The sequence below is a fragment of the Cebidichthys violaceus genome, unplaced genomic scaffold (genome assembly GCF_023349555.1).
Source record: "Cebidichthys violaceus isolate CVI_PGR_0920_01 unplaced genomic scaffold, fCebVio1.0.p SCAF_14, whole genome shotgun sequence".
In the NCBI taxonomy this organism is placed as follows: Eukaryota; Metazoa; Chordata; class Actinopteri; order Perciformes; family Stichaeidae; genus Cebidichthys; species Cebidichthys violaceus.
The window spans coordinates 5,389,858-5,406,564 of record NW_027176307.1 but is presented as its reverse complement, the minus strand read 5'-3'; the positions used below and the strand labels follow the sequence as shown (position 1 = coordinate 5,406,564).

Below are 16,707 nucleotides of genomic sequence, written 5' to 3'. Positions count from 1 at the left end.
TCCTTGTATGCAAAAATAAAACCGGATTCTCATTCAAACTAAAATCATGTGTCCGCCCCTATAGGAAGCTGTCATTTTAGCAGGCTGGAGTGTTTCAAAAAACAAGCTGCACAAAAACCAGGGACGCCAACCTCCCCCAAACCAATATGCATGTTCAGGATGTCATGTAAGGTCTGGAAACGCTCCGGTGGACATCAGTGCAGTCAGTGTGTAGTCAAGTATTTATTTCAGAGCGGAGAAAAGACAGAGAGACTGTAATAAAGATTAAAAGGGAGGCAATAAGGGGACCACACCACACCAAACCAGGCCAAAGCCCGTGCAGTGACAGGTACACCAATGAGGATTAAGATATCTTCACTCATCTTATCAGGCTGTCAATTCAAAATGCACATCCTGTCACATGGCACAGAAAGGAGACACTAGAAAAGAAATGTGTTGACCAGTTGCTGCGTCTGCTCTGCATGTCTCACCACCAACAAAGGGTCCTGTTAAGTGTGAACTGCTTAACAAGGTCAGATTGTATCTTTCAAAGAAACTTGCAAACTATGGAGTGCACTGCATTTACTTCCTGCATGTCTCTTTTTTTCTTTTTTCTTTTTTTAAATGGCACTATGCAGTTGGCCTCTGCACTCCTAAAAAAAGTCAACTGAAGCATGGGAGGCCAAATGTGAAAATGCAAACTGAGGTGTTTCTCAGGGTAATGCACTATGGGAGGAAGTGTTTGTGTCACACACACACATATCCTGATGCAGAGGACTGACGTGCACGACTCCGTGGAGCACGGCGGCCGAAGATAACCGCTAAACCGTCTTCCTGTGACTTCCTTCGCCGTCACTCGTGGGGTTACACTGGTGACACGTTACAGTAGAAAAAAGCCTGTAGATTTGTAGATGCAAGAGAAAGCCAACAAGCCATTGGAGGGGATGCTTGTAATTACACTTAATATTTGATTCCTAGTTTGTTTGAATGGTCTAGGAAAAGTCTCAGGCGGCCAATTTGAAATTCGAGAGATGTTTTCGGCTGAAAAAAAAAGTTAAAAACAGCCTTTCAAGTTTGAAAGGCTGTGAAAGGAAGGTTAGAGGCCTTTAGAATCTATTAAGGTTTAAAATGTTGGATGACTCATCCGGCACTCGGGCGTTTACAAAAAAAATAATCCAATCAAATGAGACTTTGGGGCAACTAGCTAGACATTTTTTTTAATCCTCAGTACGCCACTCAAACTTCCATTTCACTGGGACTTTAACTGATGTGGAACAATGTGACACCGCTGGCAGCTTGACCTTTTAGTGATAAACTATCATGAGGACTGAACATTAACTTTTAGTAGCGGGCATGTTAATAATTAACCGTTTGACCGTTCACCGACAATAAGAAGAAATATTAAATATATAAAAAAAGAGCGGACCAAAACTCAGAGGGACTTCAAAACCTCTATATTTTAAAGATATTAAATAATGAACAGTAATCAAAAGGTAAAATGGTAAGAAGTGGTAATTGTAAATCAAAAAAACTAATCTTGATCAAAGTTGCAAGCATATGAATATTGACATACTTTTTTTAACTGCTTTCGTTTTGTCAAACCGGTTCTGGCACATTAAGTGAAAGTGAACGACACTGAAAACGTAAGCCTGACAACAGGAAGCAAACAGGTTTTGTGCATGTTAATGTAAAGCTGCTGTGTCACTCAGAATATAGGGCAACGTAGTCCTACTGGTCTGCTGCTTCTATTGACCAACAAATCAGAAGAAAAAGGGTGGAAATGAACGCTTGAAGCACAACACTGATCCCACTAACAATGCCCGAGTGTCTCCAGAGCTGCACCACTGTCTTTCCAAACATGCTTGTTTAACACACCAGCGGTTATGGTTCCAATTAGAAACCGGCGGAGAAGCTCCACTATACTCCTTTAATTGACGGTTGCGCTACTATCCTATTTCATACCAGAGTTTCTGCAAAGGAGAACTCAAAAAGCACTTCATTAGCATGAAAAGCTGCTCTTTAATTATTCTGCCGCGTTGGAGCCTGTTTTACAAGTGCCAATTACACAAGATGTCTATTTTGAGTTCACTTATTCAACTGAACAATTCGCCAGTCTGCGCACCTCAGTGATGCCAGGGTTAATGTCTCCAAACTTAAGCAAATTAATAAAGACATTAGCAATTCAACTCAGTAATTCTTCATTTCTATACTCCGTTGACATGGAAGAGTTTCTGCACTTGTTGATGTCTTTTGCTTGTATTCATCACTGAAACAAACGGTTCTTTCTAACAACAAGCTTCAATCAAGTCACCTGTGACTGTGGAGTGTGAGGCCCAACGACAGAAGGCCAACAGAGTGGGAAACTGAATCCCACGCACACAGCATTGCAATAACCAACTGCCCGGAATCGTGCAGCATGGTAAAGTTCAAGGAGTTTAAAAGCCTAAAACCAAAATGTGAGCAGTTTACACACTGAAGCTCGAGTTACTGCTAGGGACCTGTAAATTGTAGGCTACAAAGGCCCCGACAAATCGGTCAACAGCAGCGAGAGTGCACGCAAATTATCACCCGAGTATCTTTCACACAACATGAGCAAGTTGAGCCCATCCCGGTCCTTTTGGTTTTGTTATGCAAACGGTGATTAAAATGACCACATCAGTGCCATTTACATCCTTTCAATTGTTGTTGGAACATCTCAAACGGTCTAATACACCAGAATGTCTAAAGCGTGACTGTCACAAATAGTTCACTGATAAAAGCACTATTTACACGTCTAGGGATTATACAAAAAAGGTCACTTTTAAATGCTTTAGAAACAGGAGATCATAAAAATCTTCATTTCAGTAAATATTTTGCAGCCAAATTAAACTGTCCACTGGATATTCAACCTTTGTTTCCTTATGATGCATTTAATAGATGACTTCCTTCTTTACAGGGCTTGAACAAAGGTAATAAAGTAGTGCATGAATATGAGATATGAGTTTACAGATATTATCCCCCCTCTGCATTGTTACGGTTGGTTTAGGGCTTTTTGCCAGTTTCACCTACAGTCTGTGGGTATATCTCGGAGTTACACTCGTCTTTTTGATTCTTCACACTTCATTTTAGTTTGTACGTCCTCTGACGTTTGGGAGAATAATGCAGCGCACAGCGCATTGAGTATAAACGCCTGCGTTCATGCTCGGAGCTTTTGTACGCCGTCGGCGGAGGCTCATGCTACAATGCCAAGCGCAAGTATAAACAACTTAAGAAAAGCCATTAATGACAACAAACAAGAGGCACTAAGAGCTCAGGAGAAACACTAATGTGTCCAGCACTTGTCTTTATTTTACAAGTGAATGGAAGACTGCACACATGTGTTGGTCAGTTTTAGCTGAATAAAAATGACCTGGGGCAATAGGAACATCACTGCTCCGTTTAATAAATCTTCATGGTCTGGTTTTTTAGCCCGATGCAAATTTGGTCCAGGAGAGTAACCGAGCGGCCTTTTAATGCAAACGGACACAGAATTATTGGTTATGTTCTGAGTTCCAATTTGAGAATTATCACCAAACTACTTTATCTTTATGGAGCTTTTTAGCCTCATTCAGCCACAGTGTTTCGATTTTGCAGCACACAAATGCACCGTATGGTTCAATTTCAAACGTAGACTACCTGCCCAGCAGAGACGAGCATGGACAGACTAAGTTAGAGACCAGCTGGTCAAGAAAGCCTAGCATGTAACAACTAAAGCTCAAAGGTGAGGTAAGATTGGACTATAATGGGGGCCAGAAACACAACTCTGAATGAAAGCTTACACAGGGTCCTGTGGATGTGCAAACAGGCAATTATAGTCAGAACTTGTCAAGGCTGTGGAATTGACAGCTCATTGGGGGCTTCTTCTGCTTTCAAGTGGCCAACAACAAAGAATAAAAATCAATTTGTGCAGCCTTATCGGGTTGAATAAAAAAGCCTAAATCATGCACAACTTCACCGTGCAACAGATAAGCAAACTTAAAATGATTGGTATGCACAAGTTATCATGGTTGTGGACGATTTGTAAAAGCCGCTGCAACATTTTTATTTTTTAAATGCACTCTGCAAAATGAACAAGCTCTGAGCAGGCGACAGCTAGAGGTGCAGTTGACTGTGCAGCGTCAGCCCCAATGCGTGCAGTTTAACTCCTGAACCAGAGAGGACCACGAGCAGCATGTGTAATGGAGGACTCCATTTAAAGCGGAGAAGTCGGGAGAGCTCGACAGGGGGAGGGGGCTTCAATGAGAGCCTCTCTTCCTGACAGCCCCCCCCCCCCACACACACACACACACCACACACCAACACACACACACACACACACACACACACACACACACACACACACAAGAGTGGGGGAGGGTTAAAAACACCAAAACCTCTTCCTGAGTCTGCAGCAATAGGCATAATGTGATGGATCCTTCCCTAACCACCTACTTCATTCCCATTTGGCATTGTAGGTCCGTCTTACCTTGACACTTTTTACTCCGATGAAAACAACACACTGCTCTGAGGAAGAGAATGTGTTCCGACACACAGAAAGGTAAGCCAATACCGTTTCCTGGGCTAAACTGACTCAAACAACAAGCATTTGTGCTCCATCCAAACACACTCACATGGAGTAATTATCCTTCCCCTTGTGAAAAAGAAAAAAAACTACACCCCCCCACCCCTTTGCTCTGATTGGTGATAAGTTGTTGCGCAAACCGCAAATGATAAATCAGGAAACAGGTTTTTCAGGAAAGAAGATTTGAGTGTTGGCACGGGCCTCGCGAACGACATGCCACAACCCCGGCTTGTTGTAAAAAAGTTCTTTAAAACACAAGTGTTAGTACTGCTTGTTTATTGTACAGAAGCAAGCACATCGAGGGAGCCCAATTCAATCTCCGACTCTGTCAACAAGCATCGAGGCAACTTAGGTAACACACTCTAGAGAGTTTAGATCTATGATCTGTTTGCCCTCGCTTTTAGTCGTGTTGATTTAGAATGTGCCAAATGACATCGAAACAAAGCAATTAACGGGCCTGTACGTGTGACGGATCCTCACCAAAAAATCCTGATTTGGCACTTATCATACAGGCTCAGAGTATTCGCTGCCTAGTCTCCAAAGAGTGGCAAAGCAGCGAGGCCTCCTAGCAACATATTTGCCCTGCTACAGGCACACATGGTTTCAGTTAGGGGTCTGCACCTATAAACAGTTGGCCACTGCAGCTTATTGGTCAGGAAGTGCAATGTTGACTGCAAGTCAAGACAGGCACAAGCTGCTAATGAACGATATACACTCCAAACACTCTGGCTGTGAAGACAACGCGGCTTAGATTGGAGGCGTTTAGAGGCAGACTCTTTACCGCTTGCGAATAAACTCGAAGCGTAACGGAGAAGCCAGTCGACGTGCGTTGAGAATGGGGATAAAAATGAGAAAGCCTGGATTATACAAAAAAAAACAGTCAGGTATAGAGTTGTTCATTACCAGTATCATAAATGGTGTTTCGAAGTGCAATTCACATTCCTCAGCTGTCAGGTTTAGAATAAAAACAATAATTGGACAAAGGTTGATCACCTGCCAAAACAACATGTTGCATCATTTGACTGGTGTGATGTAAATATGAAAACCTTGATGACACAGCGTGGAGAGACAGATTCTCAACACACCCAAAGGGGTTCTCTCCAGGGAGACCACCAGAATGGCCCAAACGCTAACATGAATTATCACACGTGATTACAAAAAAAAATAAAAAGAATCCTGTCACCATACGGTAGTATTAGTGTTACATTTAGTTGCAATCAGCATGGCTAAATAGAATTTAGACTGCATGAAAATAACCGAAAAGTAGATGCAAAGCTTAGGAAAAAACATCTCAAAGATCTTCTGTGAACCCACAGATGATTCTTTGGAAAAACAAATCGCTCAACCATGTTCTGTCAAAACTTTTGAAACGATTTCAGTGTCTCCAGTTTCCCCAATTACCCATCTCTTGCCTTACAAACAAACACTTATAAATAGAGCAAATGTTGCAACCTGTGCCTCCCTGCCCATCTGGCTTCAGCAGAATAAATTGAACAGGAAAGAAAAGTCTAAATCATGACTGGTTAACTTTACCAAGCATACATACAAAAAACAACTGAGCTGTCATTTTGGCTGTCAAAGGCTCAGCGCCCCCCCCCGTTTCCATCACAACTACCAGGAACATCTGATCCAGGATGTGTGTGATAAAGTTATTGAGACAGGTGAGGTGACTCACTAAAAGACAACCAAACACACAATGGTGAGTTTCGTGTGTGTCTCCATTAGTTGTCCAACTACGCAACCAGTGAGCTCTGCTTGCATCGTCTTATTATGAAAACGACAGGAAGCCTATAGTGAAGCACACATGGGCTTAACGTAGCCTACATGTACGATACATTCAGTGACGCACAACTTTACAGAACTGGCAACGTTAGCTCAACGTTGCTGAAGTTATGAGAAAGTTTCCACGTTACGCAAAAAATAGTGTTATAGCATAGGGGTAAGAAATAATAATAATTGAGGTGTAACGGCTTAATTTTGAGGCTTGTTGGAGATACAAAAGTATCCGTATCTGAGATTAAGTGAAGCAACAGCTTTCTGATTTAACGTTTCCATCCACAAGTCTTGCGACGTTTCAGAGGGTAGCTCAGTGGAAAAAAAGAAGCTAACATGGGCTACAAAACATGTAGCGTCAGCCAGCGTTATGCTAAAGCACAAAAACACCCATACCATCCATTTACAGATATTCACACTAAAGCGGACTTCGGAGGAAAGTAACCCAATGTGTTTTAAACTGAAGATAGTGATTTAACAACTCCGCGGAGACGGCAAACAGTCTCCAAACACTTCCAATTGAGCTAACGCTAGCCTAGCTAGCTGCTGGCTGTAGACAAAAAACTTTTTCCACATCTGAAAACTTTTTTTCCACTCAGTTTTCTTTCAAACTGAATGTGACGGTGTATAAAAGCGCGTACCGCACGAGCTGCTCAAATGCTTCATTTTAATTTTAATTTCACAGTACCGCAAGTAAAACGGCATTCTTCCGGCTGTTTGCTAACTGGCCAAAGTGTCGTTAACTTACTGGAACGTACCTTTCCGTCTCCGCTCCCTGGGCCGCCTTCTAACACCCGAGACCGCCGCCGGACCTCCGGAGGGCCGCGGAGCTGGGAGAGGATGAGCCGAGAGGAGTCCAGCTACTACCAGGGAGACGAAGAGCCAACTGCACCGAGGCCCCGGGCCTTGAGTGTCCTCGCAATAGCGTTTAGGGGAGGGATACCGAGCCTCAGCTCTCCGCCGTTTGACAGAGACTCGGGAACAACTTTTTGACAGCTCCTCTTCTTCAGCCCCCCCTCCCCTCCCCTCGACAGCCCTTCACTTTTCTCTTTTTCCTCACTTCCAGCAGATACGAATCAAAATACTGTCACAGAATATGGCGGCTGCATATGCAAGCTACTATCGCGAGAGGAAGAGCTGTTTTTTTTTCTTCTTCTTCTTCTTCTTTTTTCTTTTTTAAGTTTCACAAAGTTGTGCAGAGGGAGGAGAGAGTTGAGATTGCAAAAACTGAGCTGAGCAAAACCCTGCTGCTGCAGAAGATGCTAGAAAATGAGAAGCTTAACAAGACATTTTTTAAGGTTTCTGGAATGGAAAAACTATGCTAGAAGTGTGATGGCTGTCTGCTTCTTTATTGATCAAGCTGAAGGGCTAATCCAGTGGTATGACATGTGAGCAAAAATAGGATTCCCCACCTGAATCAATAAATTACCACCTTATTACATTCTTATAGCTGGAATTTTTTTTACCCCACTGTTATTCACATTGACATGCGTTCAAATGCTGAGGGAAGGCAGGAATTAATGAGACAATGTGTCTCCCTCCCTAAACTACCTGTAAGAAAGCAGCTTCCTCTTATCACTTGTTGACACCTCACAGATAAGCTACATTTGACCAAATTAAATTTGAGTGTCGGGGTATGAACACTTCCCCACCCAAAAGGAAACAACACATTTCATACTTGAGTGTGAAATACAAAGTTGTCTCATTTACAGCAGCCTATTGGCGCTCCGTCCATGGGAGTATTTCACCAACCGTTACAGAGCTCTTTTCCTTTGCTGTCCTTTTTTTCTGTAAGATGCTGACATTAGGAGATCGGTTGGTAAAACATGAACATGTGGTCTCTAAAGTTCAGTCTGTCGTGTTCTCTAACTCGTCTGTTATGAGGCAGTTAAGAGACGACGCTGCACATTGGGATCACTGTGGCCTCCAGAGGTCTGAAAACAGATCATGGTCAAACAAGACTTAAAAACTAACTGTGTGCATGACTGCATGTCGTTGTCGTCTGCATTGAAACTATTTAATCGGATAATACTTGCTGCGGTGCTTTCTGCAGTGCACGAGTGCTGTAGTCCGAGTGTTAAAGGCGAGACTAAAAGGGTGAGTGTTCGAAATCTGGCAAGCGAAGACCAATCACGATGTGTTCCCTCATCAGAGAAGCGTAAACACACTTTGCTCAACCACTTAGGCAGAGCAAGGGCTGTCAGGTAGCAATTGAAAGTGCATCAGCGCAGAGTGTGTTTTTACAATTCCATCATTATATGTTTGTTTTTTTCAGTTTGTATTTTTAACCACGCTAGCGGCGTGGTTCTATTAGCATAGCAATGTCTCTCAGTCCAACACTTTGCTACAACAGCTATTGGATGGGTTGCCATAAACTTTTGCACAGACATTCATGTTTCCCAGAGGATGAATCTTAACCCTAAACTGGGTCTTTTTTGGGGGCGGTTCCTCCATGATAGTGAACTGCATGCGGATGCATGGTAGGTCAAGCACAGGCGAGGCTGTGCCAAAAGTTAAAATTTGTTTGAACTTTGACCCTGAGCTGCACCAACCTTTGTGGGTGCAGCCAATCGTCGTTGACCATAGCTACCGAAATATGAATGAAATAAATAAAAAAATGTCCCGAATCGTATAACAAATTGTCCTCATATGGGGACCAGACCAAAATAAAAGGTATTCAGGTGGTGAAATATCATCTAGCAGCTCCCAGTTTTGTTACAAAAAAACTCTAAATATTAGCAATCTATTTATGGCAACTTTAGCATTCTCGCTGAGGTGGCACCATTTAGTACAGCTGGGGGATCGGGAGTGGTAAATCCGGCAAAGACTCTTGTTTTCACACCTGTAAAGTGAATATGTGTTGTGTAATACTGACTCTAGTGATCCTCTGCCTTTTATTCTACCACAATTGTATTTTTTTGTGAAGATGGATTGAAATGATGGTGAACATGGTGAACATGAAACCTGCTAAACACTTGCTGAGGATGCCCATGAGATGCGGTTGAAAGCAACAAAGAAAGCTAGTAAGTGGACTTTGAGTTATTGGATTTTTTTCTTGTAAAATATCCCAAGATCATGCATTAACTTCCCAGATTCATCTGAAATTTGTTTTATGTTTTAATGTTTCTCACATATTACAATTAAAATACACTACACAGTTCTGCAACACATTTAAAGTGGAAATCTGATGGGAATGAGAAGCGCCATCATTGTTATGAGAATAAAAGCCCTACAACGATGACATTTTTGTTATACCATAAAAGTATGTTTTTGGTAATAAATTGCTGTGCCTCCAGAGTTATGGGATTGGTATCGGTTGAGGGGTTTTGGTGTCACATCAAAAAAGGTCGAGACTTTTTCTGCCTACCAAGGAATCACCATGTCGTCCAAGAAGAACCATCCAGATTCCTCTTGCAAAATTGCTCCCACTTTTTAAAATTAGACACAAATTGTTTTAATCATCAACAGGTGACCCATTTCTTTTTTTTCTTTTTAGGACATAATTTAACTGCTTCTTGCTCTGCAGTGAGAAACACACGCTTGTGGGAACTCTTCTGGAAAAAAAGGGACGGTGCATTCGTTCTTCACTGACCTGGGTGGGAAAACATATGGTGTCTCGTGTGTCGGCGTAATGCAGTGACTCACACACAAAACCGTGGCCCCCCTGCTATCTCGCACAGACCCTGACCCCTTTGGCCCTCTGGGTTTGAAGCCCCGGAGGGAGCTGAAATCCCCTTCAGTGCGAGCGGCGAACTGACAGCACAGTGCAGCCTCTTATGCTCTGTGACCAGAGTATTCATCGCTTTGCACAATGCCTTACACACTTTGTGTGTCAGGCCAGTGAATCAGCAAAAAAAAAAAAAAAAGGCAAGGGAATCAAAATTCTCAAGAATTTCTAGTGACTGAACCTGAAGATGCCCAACAAGTGGAAGTGGACATTCTCCCCGTGTGCATGCCACACATAGACACAAGATTACAAGAATGACATTGCGCAGCAGACAAATCAGACATTAAAAAAAAATAAAAATCTGCTGTTGCGCTCCAGTGCTGCAACAGGCCCTCACTTGTCAGATAGAAGCGCCGGGCCACCCACATTCTTGGCATGGAAAGAGGCCCGTTTCTCACGGTCCGAGGACAGCTTGTCATGGGTCAGCAGTTTAGATTTAGCTCTGCAGCTTGGTTCTCCGGTCATTATTTCCCTCTTAAAGCAAACTTTAACTGTGCTCGCCCGCGTGGCCACACGCACCCAGTGCTAACAAGCTCGACACAGTGTTGTGAAGGGACAGGGGGAGCAGAGAGCACGGAGTTACAAAAGTGACATATGAAGGCATGGATTTTCTTTTCACACTGACTCGGCTGTAACCATACATTTCCAAGGGGGATAAAAAAAAAAATAAAAAAAATATATGAATAATTCAATAAGTACACCATCAAAACTAAAGTTTATGAAACATTAAAAAAAAATATCCAATGTTAGACTTGTACATTTTGATATATTTATAGTATAGCTTCTTGATTATATATAAGCTATCTTATGCTAAAAGAAACATATGATAACATTTTCTTATGAAATATATAAAAAAAAATGTAATCATGTTACATTTTTAAATATTACCGTTTCATGTATTTTTTGATAAAATATATTTTATGTACTTAATATGTTTGATTTTTAAACGTTTTGAACTCCATCCATGCTGCGTTACTGCTCTCAGGGGAGGGAGGAGTGTCACGTGCATATATTATTTATGTATGTTATATATCTTTAAATCATATCATTATGTCTATTGTTTCATTTGATATTAGCAATTTTGTCAGATAAGAAGCAGAGAGACCCACTCACTCCTCAAGCCTTTTAAGATTTTTATCTTCAATTGTATCAAATGCCGCACTCAAACCTGATGATGCTCACATAGAAAGAAAGTTCTATGGATATAATAAAGCGTTGCATATGCACTAAGAACTGTCATGGTAATCTTGTGGCTATTTATCATAGATCCAGGAAAAGAGTTTATTACTGAGAGGCAATTGAAATGTCAAGGTCTGTGGAGTGTAAGCATCAAGCTGCGGTTGGAGGCTGCTCTGAGGGCCGACTGGGAGTGAGTGGTGTGATGGCGGAGCTCCAGACACCGATCTCCTACCCTTAAGGTCAAACTGACACTCCACGGATGGGCCCGTTCACTTTCCCGCTTAGAGCTGCAGTGGATAGAAAGGACGCGCGGAGCTGCAGCTCAGAAATGTGTTGTGGCAGAAGCAAAAATGGTGACCATGTATGCGGATGACATTAGAGAGTGTGGATCGGGGCTTGAGGTAGTTTTCGTTGTTCGTCAAAAAGATTTTATCTTCATTCACACCATTATTATAGAAACTTATGAACTTTCTTCACAGTATTTTTTTAGCAGCGTAGCTCTATGACTCATTGTGGCCCACCGCTTTGGTGCAGAGACCAAAATATATCAGCAACCATTTAATAGATTGCCACGGAATTTGCTACAGACATTCATGCTCTCCAGAGGAAAAGTCCAGCGCTCTCATGCTCTCCAGATCCTCTGGAGAGCATGAGAGCGCTGGACTTTTCCTCTAGCACCGTCACGAACGAGGTTGACTTTTGTGCGTTTTAGTGACATTTGATGAATTTCAGTGAAATATGGTTGGGACGTTCATGCTCCCCTTTCTCTTATCGTTAGAACTTTGGTGATCCTCTATGTTCTGCTGCGTGTGGCATGCATTCGATTGAGACATACTACTTCATCATAATATTGTACCCTGAAGTTTGACCCTCTTGCTCACACATTGGCTGCGCAGGGATATATGTGGGTCAGATTAGCAAGAAAAATTGTTGCTGGTTTTGTTGGCATACTGCATTTTACATAGTATGTATTGGGGCTTACAATTTAAATTTTTTCTGACGTACTAAATAGTATGGTAGTATAGATATTGGAACGCATAGGTTTCAGAGCGCAGTGGCGGTCTAAAAGGGCTGCTCAGGTCAGCGAAACATGACAGGAAACGAGGAAAGTTGGACAGCAAATGAAACTAAAAGAGAAAGAGAGAAAGGGATGAAGCTAAAGAATGACAAAGTGAAGTAAGCTTTTTCCTCTTACGAGGTTGTGACACGGTAAACGCGACCCCGTTTGAAGGCAGCGAGAGTCCACAAGTACCCTGAGCTTTGCCACCGGGGAACATATGGTAGATAATGTGGTAAATGTTTAACTTTAGTGCAGATATTTAGATCTGAGCCTCTTGAACTAGGACACAAAAGCCATTTGTAATCGGCTTGACATTCATTCTCTTTTTTTTTAGGAGGGGAAAAAGTCAGCCCCCTTTTCTCTCCCAGTGACTGTACACAATGACTGATTGATTTTACTTTCCAGGACAATAATTGCACCATTCTACTCATCCAGATTCTATACTTTGGCACAAACACCGACTCCACTACACAACTGAGTCTGGGGAGGAGGAGGAGAACAAGACATCAGTCTAACATCCCACGCCAAGAGTCAGAAGTGGCGACTGGTACTGTATTACTGTAAACACACAATGTACCCAAAATAACCCCTCCAGCAAAGAAAATAACCCATGTTCAAATCTTTTCAAATGCAAAAGAAATCAGAGTAGTTTCTGTTTGAATAACATTCATTAAATCCCAGAAAATAATAACAGCTTCATAATGAAACATGATAGAGGAAGTTATTTTGTTATCTTAAATCTCTAATGTTAAATGCAAATATGGATGTCTACTCTCACTTTAGCGTGATATTTTGCATTAAATAAGCCATGCATCAATAGAACCACCCATATTCATGTCCTACCCCCACTATGTGTGATATGCAGAACATTTTGTTGTCATGGTGGCATCCGTCTGTCTGATGCCTACTTACACTACAGGTTCTCCCTGTTCATGGAATGCGTAGCGTCTCAGTGTGGACGGACAGTAACTTTCCTTTAGTTCAGGGATCAGAAACTACTGCGCTAATGTGCGTATACTTTACAGGATAAAGTAAACGGACTGCACTTATAAAGCTTTTTTTCTACCTTACCTCTTCTTCTGCCAACAAAATCCAATGAAAAGACCCAAACTAGCAAATGTATCTACTAACAATGAATGTGCATGTATTAAAGGCTGATATATCTTCTTCCTCTGAGCCATACTGCTCCATTTTTGTCCAAAAACTATTAACAACACATCAGCGAGCCACACTGTTGCACTGGGTGACATGTTCCTCCCTTTTCATTTACACACACTGTAGTTTAATGTGACTAAATCCCACATTCTCCGTCCTGCTGTCACAAATGCTCACTGGAGCACAGGACATGGATGAATCTGCCGGTGAAAATAGTCCCCAATAAATTTCCTCCTGTTTGAGTATATTTTGCTAATAACTACAGTGCCCAGCTGTCTTAGGAAATTACTGAGCCTTTAAAAAAACATGAATTAAGTATTTATCAACTTTTTTTTGGTAAGATTTTCATTATTGCAGTAACACATTGTTTCGGTTTTGTCAGGGGATTTGTTGACAATAAGAAGAATGGAGAATGCGGCCAGACGGTTCTTTTAATGGTGGTCTGGGGCCCTTTATCCATCTGTTATGGTGCATGTTCTTCTTTCTAGTATTTGAGTGGACTAACCCTTTAGGTTAAGTATGTTTTGTTGGAATGATGTTGATTTGAAGCCATATTACATCAGGTTGTGTCATGTCATGCTTTTTACCCCTCAGTCATGAAATGTTATGTCATGCTACGTTGTGTAAGTTGCATGTACCTGCATGCCGGAGTGCTAAATGGAGATATGAATAAAAGCAACCAAACTAAAATCATGCCATTAATTCAAATTAGACCAGAGCGTTTTCTCTCCAGGACAAATGGAAACCTCAGGACGTGTTGAGAGCCATTCATCTTCCACAGTGCTGGTATGACAAACTGTGAAGTGCAGAGACACCCTGGTCTCTGTCTGCTGGGGATCGTCCAGCATGACACGGCTGCCTGTCAGGGTGAGGGCTAAGGTCTATACGCCTGGGGTGCTTGTTCCTCGGGAGCCCGACTAGGAAATGGGATCATCTACGTTAACATGTTCTGCTGAGCTCCCTCCAAGTCAATACATTTTCCCTCAAGTGGCGGCAGCAACGCTGCGGGCCGAGGCCCCGTCGATCCGGCGAGCTCTGCCAGTACTCATGAGGCCGGCGCCAAGTCTCAGCTTGCCCGCACTGGTTTCACTTGTCAAAACCGCCAGCCCCATAAAGAGGACTGAACGTAGCGCTCACTTGAGTTGACGCATCCTGTGGAATGTCTTGATGGTGGATATAAGTGCTTGAATCCGCACACATGGCACTCCTGTGTAATGAGTGTGTGTGTGTGTGTGTGTGTGTGTGTGTAACCTTCAGACACCAATAGGATCAGTATAGCAGGGTGCAGACACAGTGTTTAAGTCTCTGAGAATGTACAGCTATGTGCAGGCTCTGCTGTTACATGTTGCGTTTGTGATGTTGTTTTGATATCTTTGTTATCTTGCGTCTCCGTTTTTTGCATCTGAAGGAATATTTGCTTCTGAAGTTTAGCACTTTAAAGGGTAACTTCAACCCGACTTTCCCATGTTGTTTTTTATTCTAAGTGACTAAAGGGGACAGCAGTGTAATTTAACCAGAACCCTGTAGAAGGCTGCAATGTAATTGCTCGGGTCAACTCCTCACCGTCAATGTGCATTCACTATCCACTGTTGCCATTGATAGGCTCAGATTGTCATTAGACGTGTCTGACAACATTATGCAAAGAACCCTACTGAGAAGATAAAACCTTTTTCTTTTTACCTTTCCCTTCATCCGGTCTGTTTGTTATTCTGTCATGTGTCTTGTTGCCTGTAGACAGCGGCGGAAACGTTAGTTAGTTGTAGAGAGGAGGGAGGGTGTCGTCAAGAGTTTTTTTGCATCACCAAGTATGGAAAGATTTTTTTAGTGGCGTGGCTAAATATTTGGCCGATTTCGAATATGTGGTCGCGAAGCGAGATTTCAGAATGAGACTTCTCCGAGCGAAAGGTAAAGAAACGGGTTTTATTTCTCCGTGGGGCCCTTTTAATGTTGTCAGACACTTATAAGAACAATCTGAGCCCGTCAGTGGCAAAACAAGCATGTTTTTGTAGACGTACATTGGCGGTGAGGAATTGCCATGAGCAATTATTTTGTCGCCCGTGAAGCGTCTGCCATCTGCAGCGCTCTCCTTCAATACACTTTGTGAGTCTGTGAGAAGCACTATATAAATACATTTTACTGACTTACTTAATACTGGACCAATTCCAAAAAATGTTGTTACCCTTTATGTGCTTTAACCAAAACAAGACTAAATGTTCCCTTTAATGGACTACCTTCCTCTAGTAGTGTGTTGTATTTGTATTCCAATCCCCTTAACTGTCTGAAAGCATTTGAACATGCGCTAATTCAGCGATTTTGATTAAAGAAATGCTTGGAATGATTGGAATCATACAGAAATTACATTTATAGCACAGATCAGTAAAGAAATATTAATATTTATTTTATTTTAGCATTATTTGTTTTTTAGAATTGAAAAGAATAATCAGCAGCAACATGTTTTAAAAATGTCCTGGTTATTCTGGATAATTATTTGATGACATCTGCCTCTTGTTACTAATAGAGAGTAACAGGGATGCATTTTTTTTTTTGGACTAAGATATAGCCCTTTCATTTGTAAATGATGTATTCTTAATGACACTTTTCAATGCTGTGGCCACCACAAACTAAATTCCATTTGCCCCTTTCGGTGTTGGGAGTGGTGGAGGCTCATGTGACGACTTGAGTCAGCAGTTGAAAGCTCCAAAAAAACTAGTAAGTTGATATTAAGTTGAAAATATTACATGTAAAAAACAAAACAAAACAAACATGCAGTGGTCTGCTTGACAGTGCTTCATTGACTCAGATTCACCACTTGATGTCACCCTAACACTCTGGTTAGCTGTAGTAGAAAGTGAGTGAGACAAAAAAAGAGAGATTTTTTTAATTATAATAGACGATAAAAAATAAATATACATTACTTTTTTTCTCATTTAACAGTGAAATTTGAACAAGTTTGTTAAAAGCAGCTAAATAAACGTTTTCTATTTTTATTTTCCTGCGCTGAGCTATTGCTGCCTTATTTATAAATGCTATGAAAAGACAATACATTTAGGCCGTGTGTATATTTCAAACGTGTGCACACACACACACACACACACACACACACAAACACAATACAGAAAGCACACGCTTTCTGTATTGTACATGCTTGCAGGTTGTACAAGGAGTGGACAACCTGCAAAAGCATTCTGCCGATGCAGCTCACTGAGAGCTTCTCGGGTCTTTGGGAACACGTAGTTTCTGTCGCTTATGTTCTCC

General features: G+C 41.8%; 1 protein-coding gene across 6 annotated transcripts in view; it reads right to left on the bottom strand.

The window, feature by feature from the left end:
• Positions 1 to 7,716, bottom strand: part of tab2 (TGF-beta activated kinase 1 (MAP3K7) binding protein 2) — a 39,108-nt gene extending 31,392 nt beyond the window's left edge. For 4 of the 6 annotated variants that reach the window (XM_068708591.1, XM_068708585.1, XM_068708590.1 and 1 more), the window contains exon 1: positions 7,090 to 7,716. The gene's annotated coding sequence lies outside the window, so the exon portion shown is untranslated. Of the gene's footprint in view, positions 1 to 7,079 lie in introns of all 6 variants that reach the window. The other 2 variants (XM_068708586.1, XM_068708589.1) reach the window with 1 other exon arrangement.
• Positions 7,717 to 16,707: the final 8,991 nt, after the last annotated feature.